This window comes from Odocoileus virginianus, chromosome 10 (genome assembly GCF_023699985.2).
Source record: "Odocoileus virginianus isolate 20LAN1187 ecotype Illinois chromosome 10, Ovbor_1.2, whole genome shotgun sequence".
NCBI classification, from domain to species: domain Eukaryota; kingdom Metazoa; phylum Chordata; class Mammalia; order Artiodactyla; family Cervidae; genus Odocoileus; species Odocoileus virginianus.
The window spans coordinates 67,349,827-67,361,030 of NC_069683.1; the positions used below are offsets into that span (position 1 = coordinate 67,349,827).

Below are 11,204 nucleotides of genomic sequence, written 5' to 3' on the forward strand. Positions count from 1 at the left end.
ATCCCGCCCAGTGAAGTTTTCCCCCTTTAAGGGTTATATCCTTCGCAGTTTCCCTCCTGCTTTTTGTTATTCTCAAATTCCTGAGATAAACATCTCTGCCACTACTGGAACACGGTACATTCTTACTCTAAGGGCTTTGGATCCAACTTCAAAAAGTAAGTAGATTGTAACACACATGGAAATGAATCTCTGGGTTTATTGAAAAAAAATCATAAATTGTCATTTCAGTACAATGTGTATTTATATTTGAGTACATACTGACTGCAGTTCTATGCAGAGTATTAATCATCTACAAGTATAATGAAGTGGAAATATAGGATAAATGTACCCATATAATAATTTGCAGCTCCCTCTTTTAGAATCAGCAAGAAGTGTTATGTCTTTATAATAAATAACTAGTTAGTCAGTTGAGCATACTTATGATATGTGCATGTATTTAAAAAAGAGTTCAGCACAATATAGGGTTTCATTTTGCTCTTGAACTTGCTTAAGATCCTTCTTTGGAAATATACAAATGTTTTTGCATGGGTGAATTGTTCCATTACAATCCATTGAACATGGAAGTTCTCATGGGCAAAGCACTGGGTCACCTAGCAGAGCTGGCAAAAAAGAAGTAATCCAGGAAAGAATTTTTAGCTCAGTGACAAGCAGACATCTTCAGAGGCCTGTTTCTTTCTTCTCCCATTAGCTTGTCTGAGGTTTCATTTCCTTGCAACTATAAGCTGCACATGGCTCCATCTTATTCAGATGAAGCACTAATAAATCTAGTATTAGGTAGTGCTTACTCTAGTTGTCTAAAAATAGTATTAGTAAGGAAAACAACTCCTCCCTGTGATGGCAAAGGTCATCAGCCTTTATCTGCAAAAGAGAAATGCTCAGAGACATCCTGTCTGTATTCCTTTTTATCTATTTTATAATGTAATTTGTATTGCTTTTCATTCCTTTTTGTAAGAAAAAAATCATACACACTGCAAGAAAAAGGTCAGGAAACATATGAAGAGCAGAATTTTTAAAGATGATTCCTAACCTCACTACCTAGAGGTTGTGATTATAAACATTTTGTGGTATAAACTTGTATACACATTTAATCACACACACACAGTTTCCTCTTTATCTAAATATACATCATCATTAATTTTAGTGGCTGTGTATTTTATGGATACATTAAAAATTATTTTGTTAAACATCTAGTGATAAGTATTTTCAAGATCCCAGCATATATATATTTTTTAATTTTACTTCACTTTTGTGTTTTTATTGATCTATAACAGACAAAATTGTAATATATTTAAAGTGTCCAGCATAATGATTTGATATACATATACATTGTGAAAGAGTCCTAGAATGAAGATAAATAACATATCCATGAACTCATGTGAAAGAAAATGAAAGTGTTAGTTGCTTAGTCATGTCCAACTCCTTGTGACTCCATGGACTGTAGCCCACCAGACTCCTCTGTTCATGGGATTCTCTAGGGAAGAATACTGGAGTGGGTTGCCATTCTTTTCTCCATGAGATCTTCCTGACCCAGGGATCAAAGCTGGGTCTCCCACACTGAAGCTTTACTCTCTTAGCAAATTTCAAGTATACAATACAATATTATTAACTTTGGTCACTATACTCTATGTTAGAATCTTCAAATTTATTTATTTAACCTTGGACTAACCTCTCCCTATTTCAACCACACCCTCACCAACTCCAGTGTTCTTGCCTGGAGAATCCCATGGACAGAGGAGCCTGGTGGGCTATAGTCCACATGGTCACAAACAGTTGGACACGACTGAAGAAACTTAACATACACACATACATAGCACTATTACTGTTGATAAGACACTTTTACATTGTGATGCTCTTTATTATGGAAGCTATATAGTTCTGTAATCAGGCCATTTACACAAAGTGGCACTTTTGGGATTTGTCTAACCCTGTAAGCTAGATATCAGTGAAGACTGGTATACAAGTCATCATCAACAAGCATGTTTACACTTCAGCCAACCTCATGGTCTTCGTTTATTCCAACTGTGCTTCCTTGGTCAGATGGCTCTTATTATGTTTTACTTTAGGACCATACTGTGGATGCCAGAAAACTTGAGTTTGCCAATGAATAATCTCCTGAGATGCAATGTCATGAAGGAGAATGGTCTAGTCTAACTCAATAAAGTCATCATTTCTTTGTACTTGCTAGACAGTTTGAATTTTTGCCATTTTGTACCATGCATATTCAGCAGAATTTTACCATTTTTATATAACCACTGGCAACCCAAGCTAACTATCAAACTGTCTTCTTTTCTGGATGTACGTTTCCAAAACTGTCTGGAATATTTTGTGCTTCTATTGTTTCTTTTACTGACTTGAGTCTTTGATAAAATGTGTTTTCTTCCTCATCTGGGTTTTCTCTAATTTCTCCTTCAAATGTGAAGTTGACTTCTGGTGCCATATCTTGTCCCATTGGAGGGTACAGTACTTCAGCTGTAACTTCTTTTTGAATAATTTCCTCCACAGAAAATTTAAGGCAATGCTTATATCCTCTTCCTGAAGTATCCTCCAGGCTGGCTTGATTGACTGTTTGCATCAGAAACACCTTGTGAGGGGTCCCCTACTGGTTGTTGATTTAGCTCTCTACCTCCAAGGCCACCCTGGAAGCCAGGTAGTGGGTCAGAGGGACTTTCATACTTGCTGAGTTTTGACTGGGCTGGTGTGAGTCCCTGTCTTTATTCTGCCTGCTGCCGGGTCCCCTGGGAGGAAAATTCCCTATCAGTTTATTTAAAAAAAAAAAAAATAAAGTTCGCATATAAGTGAGCTTTCCTGGTGGCTCAGATGGCAAAACGTCTGCCTGCAATGCAGAAGACACGGGTTCAATTCCTGGGTCAGGAAGATCCCTTGGAAAAAGAAATGGCAACCCACTGCAGTATTCTTGCTTGGAAAATTCCATGGACAGAGGAACCTGGTAGGCTACAGTCCATGGGGTCGCAAAAAGTCATGATTGTGCGACTTCACTTCTTCTTCTATAAGTGAAACCATACAGTATTTTTCTTTCTGTATGCTCCTTTCATTAAAAAAAATGCCCTCCAGGTTTATCCATGTTGTTACAACCGACAAGATTTCCTTCTTTTTTAGCCTGAATATTATATATATATGTATGTATACACACCACTTTTCTTTATCCATTCATCTGTTAACAGATAGACTGCTCTATATCTTGGCTATTGGAAAAAATTCCCAGCATATATTAATTAATTAATTCTTCAGAGGCCTTTCTTAATTATTTAAACATAAGTCATTCACTAATACAATAGCTTACTTTAATTCCTGGCAATGCATTTATCATTCCTTGATATTTGCATGTTTGTCCATTCACTTCCCTGTTCACTGTCTATGTTTTTCTCTAGATTATAAATGATGTAAAATTCGGACATTATTTTATTCAGTCCTGTCTCCCAAACAACAAGAACAGGGTCTTATACAAAGAAAGTTTTCATAAATATTAGTAGTGTGAATGGAAACTGATAGTATGATGTCCTAACTGTTCTCAGTGGAGAGAGTGAGATTTTTGGCCTATAGCATTGTCAAGGTTAGGTCCTAAGACCATCCCCTGACATAAGTATTTAAGAATTTAAGAATGGTCTTGGCAGACGGCTTCATAGCTGAATTCTACCAAAAATTTAGAGAAGAACTAACACCTATCCTACTCAAACTCTTCCAGAAAACTGCAGAGGAAGGTAAACTTCCAAATTCATTCTATGAGGCCACCATCACTCTTAACACCAAAACCTGACAAAGATGCCATGAAAAAAGAAAACTACAGGCCAATATCACTGATGAACATAGATGCAAAAATCCTTAACAAAATTCTAGGAAACAGAATCCAACAACATATTAAAAAATCATACATCATGACCAAGTGGGCTTTATCCCAGGGATGCAAAGATTCTTCAATATCCACAAATCAATCAATGTAATACACCACATTAACAAATTGAAAAATAAAATCCAAATGATTATCTCAATAGATGCAGAGAAAAACTTTGACAAAATTCAACATCCATTTATGATAAAAAAAAAACCCTCCAGAAAACAGGAATAGAAGGAACATATCTCAACCTAATAAAAGCTATATATGACAAACCCTTAGCAAACATTATCTTCAATGGTGAAAAATAGAAAGCCTTTCCCCTAAAGTCAGGAACAAGACAAGGGTGCCCACTCTCACCACTACTATTCAACACAGTTTTGGAAGGTTTGGCCATAGCAATCAGAGATGAAAAAGAAATAAAGGGAATCCAGATTGGAAGAGAAGAAGTAAAACTCTTACTGTTTGCAAACGACATGATCCTCTACGTAGAAAACCCTAAAGACTCCACCAGAAAATTACTAGAGCTAATCAATGAATATAGTAAAGTTGCAGGATATAAAATTAACACACAGAAGTCCCTTGCATTCCTATACACTAACAATGAGAAAATAGAAAGAGAAATTAAAGAAACAATTTCATTCACCATTGCATCGAAAAGAACAAAATACTTAAGAATATATATCTACCTAAAGAAACAAAAGACCTATATATAGAAAACCCGAAAACACTGGTGAAAGAAATCAAAGAGGACACAAATTGATGGAGAAATATAGCATGTTCATGGATTGGAAGAACCAATATAGTAAAAATGAGTATACTACCCAAAGCAATCTATAGATTCAATGCAAGCCCCATCAAGCTACCAACGGTAATTTTCAGAGACCTAGAACAAATAATTTCACAATTTATATGGAAATACAAAAAACCTCGAATAGCCAAAGAAATCTTGAGAAAGAAGAATGGAACAGGAGGAGTCAATCTGCCTGGCTTCAGTCTCTACTACAAAGCCACAGTCATCAAGACAGTATGGTACTGGCACAAAGACAGAAATATAGATCAATGGAACAAAATAGAAAGCTCAGAGAGAAATCCATGCATCTATGGACACCTTATCTTTAACAAAGGGGGCAAGAATATACAATGGAGAAAAGACAACCTCTTTAACAAGTGGTGCTGGGAAAACTGGTCAACCACTTGAAAAAGAATGAAACTAGAACACTTTCTAACACCATACACAAAAATAAACACAAAATGGATTAAAAATCTAAACATAAGACCAGAAACTATTAAACTCCTAGAGGAAAACTTAGGCAAAACACTCTCTGACTTAAACCACAGCAGGATCTTCTATGACCCACCTCCCAGAATATTGGAAATAAAAGCAAAAATAAACAAATAGGACCTAATTAAACTTACAAGCTTTTGCACAACAAAGGAAAGTATAAGCAAGGTGAAAATACAGTCTTCAGAAAGGGAGAAAATAATAGCAAATGAAGCAATTGACAAAGAATTAATCTCAAAAATATACAAGCAACTCCTGCAGCTCAATTCCAGAAAAATAAAAGACCCAGTCAAAAAGTGGGCCAAAGAAATAAACAGACATTTCTCCAAAAAAGACATACAGATGGCTAACAAACACATGAAAAGATGCTCGACATCACTCATTATCAGAGAAATGCAAATCAAAACCACAATGAGTTACTACTTCACGCCAGTCAGAATGGCTGCTATCCAAAAGTCTACAAGCAATAAATGCTGGAGAGGATGTGGAGAAAAGGGAACCCTCTTACACTGTTGGTGGGAATGCAAACTAGTACAGCCACTATGGAAAACATTGTGGAGATTCCTTAAAAAACTGGAAATAGAACTGCCATATGACCCAGCAATCACACTCCTGGGCATACACACTGAGGAAATCAGAACTGAAAGAGACTCGTGTACCCAAATGTTCATCACAGCACTGTTTATAATAGACAGGACATGGAAGCAACCTAGATGTCCATCAGCAGATGAATGGATAAGAAATCTGTGGTACATATACACAATGGAATAGTATTCAGCCATTAAAAATAATACCTGTGAATCAGTTCTAATGAAGTGGATGAAACTGGAGTCTATTATACAGAGTGAAGTAAGCCAGAAAGAAAAACACCAATACAGTATACTAACACACATATATATATGAAATTTAGAAAGATGGTAACAATAGCCCTGTGTGCAAGACTGCAAAAGAGACACAGATGTATTGAACAGTCTTTTGGATTCTGTGGGAGAGGGCGAGGGTGGGATGATATGGGAGAATGGCATTGAAACATGTAAATTATCATATATGAAATTAATTGCCAGTCCAGGCTCGATGCATGAGACAGGGTGCTCAGGGCTGGTACACTCTGATGACCCAGAGGGATGGGATGGGTATGGAGGTGGGAGGGGGTTTCAGGATGGAGAACACATGTACACCCATGGAGGATTCAAGTCAATGTATGGCAAAACCAATACAATATTGCAAAGTAAAATAAATAAACAAACAAATTAAAAAAAAAAAGGAATGGTCTTGGACTTGTACTGGAATATTTTTGGAGAAGAAAAAAATCATAGCCTGTGTATGGAAGGGAAGTTGGAATTAGTATGATCAAAGATCTTCTCCCAAAATATAATATTCATTAAACTCAGTTCAAATGTTCATAAACTTCCTATCATACACCTAGGCTAATCATTGCCATCTGTGCAACCTCTGATGTGGCCTATATAATTGCAGTGGGAGTGGCATGCTGAGGCTGCAGGTATTAATAGATAAATTGTGAACTACACTCTGACAATGAGATAGGACAGGCACTGGGGTCAGTCCCAGCTGTAATTGACAGAATAGCATGGTAGCCAGGAGCGTGAGGACAGAGAACACAACACACCCAAACAAGGACGTAGCATCAAAGACATAAAAGGGAGTGATCTGTGTCCTGAAATGATGCCAGAACACAGTGATGGGGATTCCAGAGCAGGCAATAAGTCACCAACTAGAAGGGAGTCAGGCACTGGGCCAGGACATCAACTCAAGAGCTTTAGGAACCAAAGGGTGAGGATGAAGGATGGAATTAATCAAAACAAAGCACAGACCAAGTATTTCTGATTGATTCGCTGCACATGTTACCAATGCAGGAACTCTGACAAGAGTGGGAAAAATCAGTGTATGAAACATTCCATGGTAAAGACACCTGGGCCAGCACAGGAAAGGATCTACATTGTTCCTCTGTTTTTATTTATTTATTTGGCTGCATCAGTTCTTAGCTGAAGCATGTGGGATCTTCTTTGCATCATGCAGGATCTTTCACTGAAGCCCATGGAATTTCTAGTTGTGGAGGGCAGTCTTAGTTTCCCTGCAGTACATGGGAAACTTAGTTCCCTGACCAGGGATCAAACCCCTGTCCCCTGCATTACCAGGCAAACTCTTAACCACTGAACCACCAGGAAGTCCCATAGTTTCTCTGTTTAGGGGTGGCTGAATACAGGCCCAGGTGCATAGCTTCCGTAGGAGGTTAGGAGAGTTAGGTGCAACATTTTGTTAGGGCAAGCTTATAAGGAGCTCTCATTGACAGCATGGCAGAAACAGCAACTTATCGCCCAATAGCTATTCTTATTGTCTTGTTTAGAAAAAGAACCTTGATTTAATTGGGCCAACAATATCTCCAGTTAAAAACTACATCTTTCAGCTTCCCTGTCAGCTCTGTGCAACTAAAGTATATGTAAGCCTCAGCTATATGTAAGTTTTGTCCAAAGTGATGGACTGCTTTATTGGAGCTGCTTTAGCTGGGTTGAACATTTTTCTATTTTTCTATCCTATTTTTTATGTTAGTGATGGCTATAACTATCAATAACCATATTGAATGATGAAGTGACCTTAAGACTAAATGCGATGACTGAAAGATACACTAAGAATTGCACAGAACAAAGAGAGATTTGGGGTCCCAGATAAATAAGAGGACCTGCCATACTGGTCTTGATATGCTTTCTTCTGGATTTATCTTTTTCTGTTTTTTTTGTTGTTGTTGTTGTTCCCCCATTTATTTTTATTGGTTGGAGGCTAATTACTTTACAATATTGTAGTGGTTTTTGTCATACATTGACATGAATCAGCCATGGATTTACATGTGTTCCCCATCCCAATCCCCCCTCCCACCTCCCTCTCTACCCGATCCCTCTGGGTCTTCCCAGTGCACCAGGCCCGAGCACTTGTCTCATGCATCCAACCTGGGCTGGTGATCTGTTTCACCCTAGATAATATACATGTTTCAATGCTGTTCTCTCGAAACATCTGACCCTTGCCTTCTCCCACAGAGTCCAAAAGTCTGTTCTGTACATTTGTGTCTCTTTTTCTGTTTTGCATATAGGGTTATTGTTACCATCTTTCTAAATTCCATATATATGTGTTAGTATACTGTAATGGTCTTTATCTTTCTGGCTTACTTCACTCTGCATAATGGGCTCCAGTTTCATCCACCTCATTAGAACTGATTGAAATGAATTCTTTTTAATGGCTGAGTAATATTCCATGGTGTATATGTATCACAGCTTCCTTATCCATTCGTCTGCTGATGGGCATCTAGGTTGCTTCCATGTCCTGGCTATTATTAACAGTGCTGCAATGAATATTGGAATCAATATTGTCAAAATGACTATATTACCCGAAGCAATCTATAGATTGAATGCAATCCCTATCAAGCTACCAATGGTATTTTTCATAGAACTAGAACAAATAATTTCATAATTTATATGGAAATACATAAAACCTCAAATAGCCAAAGTAATATTGAGAAAAAAGAATGGAACTGGAGGAATCAACCTGCCTGACTTCAGGCTCTACTACAAAGCCACAGTCATCAAGACAGTATGGTACTGGCACAAAGACAGAAATATAGATCAATGGAACAGAATAGAAAGCCCAGAGATAAATCCCACGAACCTATGGGCATCTTATCTTCGACAAAGGGGGCAAGAATATACAATGGAAAAAAGACAACCTCCTTAACAAGTGGTGCTGGGAAAACTGGTCAACCACTTGTAAAAGAATGAAACTAGAACACTTTCTAACACCATACACAAAAATAAACTCAAAGTGGATTAAAGATCTAAATGTAAGACCATAAACTATAAAACTCCTAGAGGAGAACATAGGCAAAACACTCTCAGAGATAAATCACAGCAGGATCCTCTATGACCCACCTCCCAGAATATTGGAAATAAAAGCAAAAATAAACGAATGGGACCTAATTAAACTTAAAAGCTTTTTCACAACAAAGGAAACTTTTTCTGTTTTTATGTGAGAGAAAAATTAAGTTCTAATTTTGCTTTAGTCACTATTAACTTGGCTTTTCCATTATAAGCAACTTTCCTTAATCTCAGTCAATACAGACAGGCTAAGGACTAGGATGAGCAGACTCTACAGTAGTCCTTATAATCCCCACCTCCTTGTTCTCATGGCCACATAGAATTGCCTTCCCTGGAGTTCGGGTAAAGCCTGTCACTTGCTTTTACTTGGTGGAAAAATGGCAAAGCAAAAGGTAAGTCCCTCCTATGTTTACATTATGTTTATAAGACTATCTTGTTGGCAGATTAACTAGATTCTCTTTTTTCCTAGCCAACTTTCTTTTTCCTTGCCAGGAAGACTCTCCTGGCAAGGAGCTGGGGGTGGTCACTAGGATCTGAAAGTGGTTTCCACAAAACAGCTAGCAACAAGGCAGGGTCCTCAGTCCAACAACCAAAGGAAATTAATTCTGCTGACAACCTAAGTAACCTTGGAAGTGAATTCTTCCCATCAGCCTCCAAATGTGAACATACCCCAGCTAGCAGTTTGGTTGAATCTTTCTGAGATCCTAAGCAGAGAACTCAAACTTGGACCCTCAGACATTGTGAGATATTAACAATAAACCTGTGTTGCTTGAAGCCCCTGAGTTTGTTGTATCTGTTATGCAGCGGTAGGTTGCTAACACAAGGAATCTAGACTTAATCTGTAGTTCTCAAATTCCCTGTGACTGTAGTTCACCTTAGCCTACAAGGATAGTATCAGTCCATTATCCTATAGAATGTGTATACTTGGAGTTTACAGTTACTTTGACTGTACCTACAATGTGAAAATTAAAACAATGCAAAAGCATGATTTTACCTCCAAGAAGCCCATGAAATGGACTTTTTTGTAACTTTACTTGTGGCTTCATTTGCACCTTCACCAAATGAAGGCAAGAAAGTTAAGACCCATTCAGGTTCCTTGGGAACCACAGCTGAGTGAGACTCTCATTTTATTTGCACAGTGTACCATGCAAATGCATTACTGAACAAAAGAGGTTGTTGTTGTTGCTGTTTTTAATTCATGCACTATTTGCATTAAAAAAGAAAAAGTAGAAAAGAAAATATCACTGATTCACATCTCGAAAGATATGATGAACATTAAGTAAACATTGAGATTCTCAGACAAAAAGGTGCCACAGAACTGCAAAACATTGTTATTAATTAACATAGCTGTAAAATTTCAGGTTCCAGGAGAGAAAAATCTTGGAAACAATTAGGAAAGTCATTGTATAACATTTAGACTAAATAAACATTCCTCTTAAGAAAAATAAAACATTAAATATATCCTTTGATTTATCAAATATGAGTAATCCAATTTGCTAGCCCTCACCTAACACTTTTCAGTGGTACTGAAAAAATTGCAGATGACTTAATAAGCATAAATAGCATCTAACAATGTCACACCAATCAAACACAATATATTATATAAGCATACTTGTTTTTTATACCACAATAACAGGATAACACAAATGTCACAAACAGTCACAGGCAAAGGAGATGCATTCACTTCCTTTTGAATTAGTACACAGTAAATAAATTCTAGATAATAAAGCAGCTTGTGAGCAAATATTTTAGAAGGCTATGGATGAGCACAATGAATGTTATATATCTAATTTTTAAAGAAGTAAAAGTTTTAAGCTTATTAACCCCATTATGTCCCAAATGAAGATGAAATAAGTGAACTTGTTGTCAGTTTAATACGTACAACTAAAACAAACTTTATGATATAAAGCTTAATTATCTGAGTTTAAAACATTTTTTCAACTACAAATTTTATCAACTAGAAGCTTGTCTCAAACACATCACATGGCAGGCTTTGCCTCTTCTTCCATCCCTCCTCCCAACCAAAAGCACAAAATAACTAGAAAAATTGGTGTGTTAACCCTTAAATATCCTGTATGTGATTCTTTGGAAATAAACTCTTTGAAAGGAAAAATAGTTTGACCAGCAATTGTAACTCTTAATTATGAGCTCTAAGACTTGTGATAACTAGGATATGGATTGTTAACAT

General features: G+C 37.0%; 1 pseudogene; it reads right to left on the reverse strand.

Annotated features, from left to right (window-relative positions):
- Nucleotides 1-2,010: 2,010 nt before the first annotated feature.
- LOC110150855 (latexin pseudogene) lies at nucleotides 2,011-2,671 on the reverse strand (annotated as a pseudogene).
- Nucleotides 2,672-11,204: the final 8,533 nt, after the last annotated feature.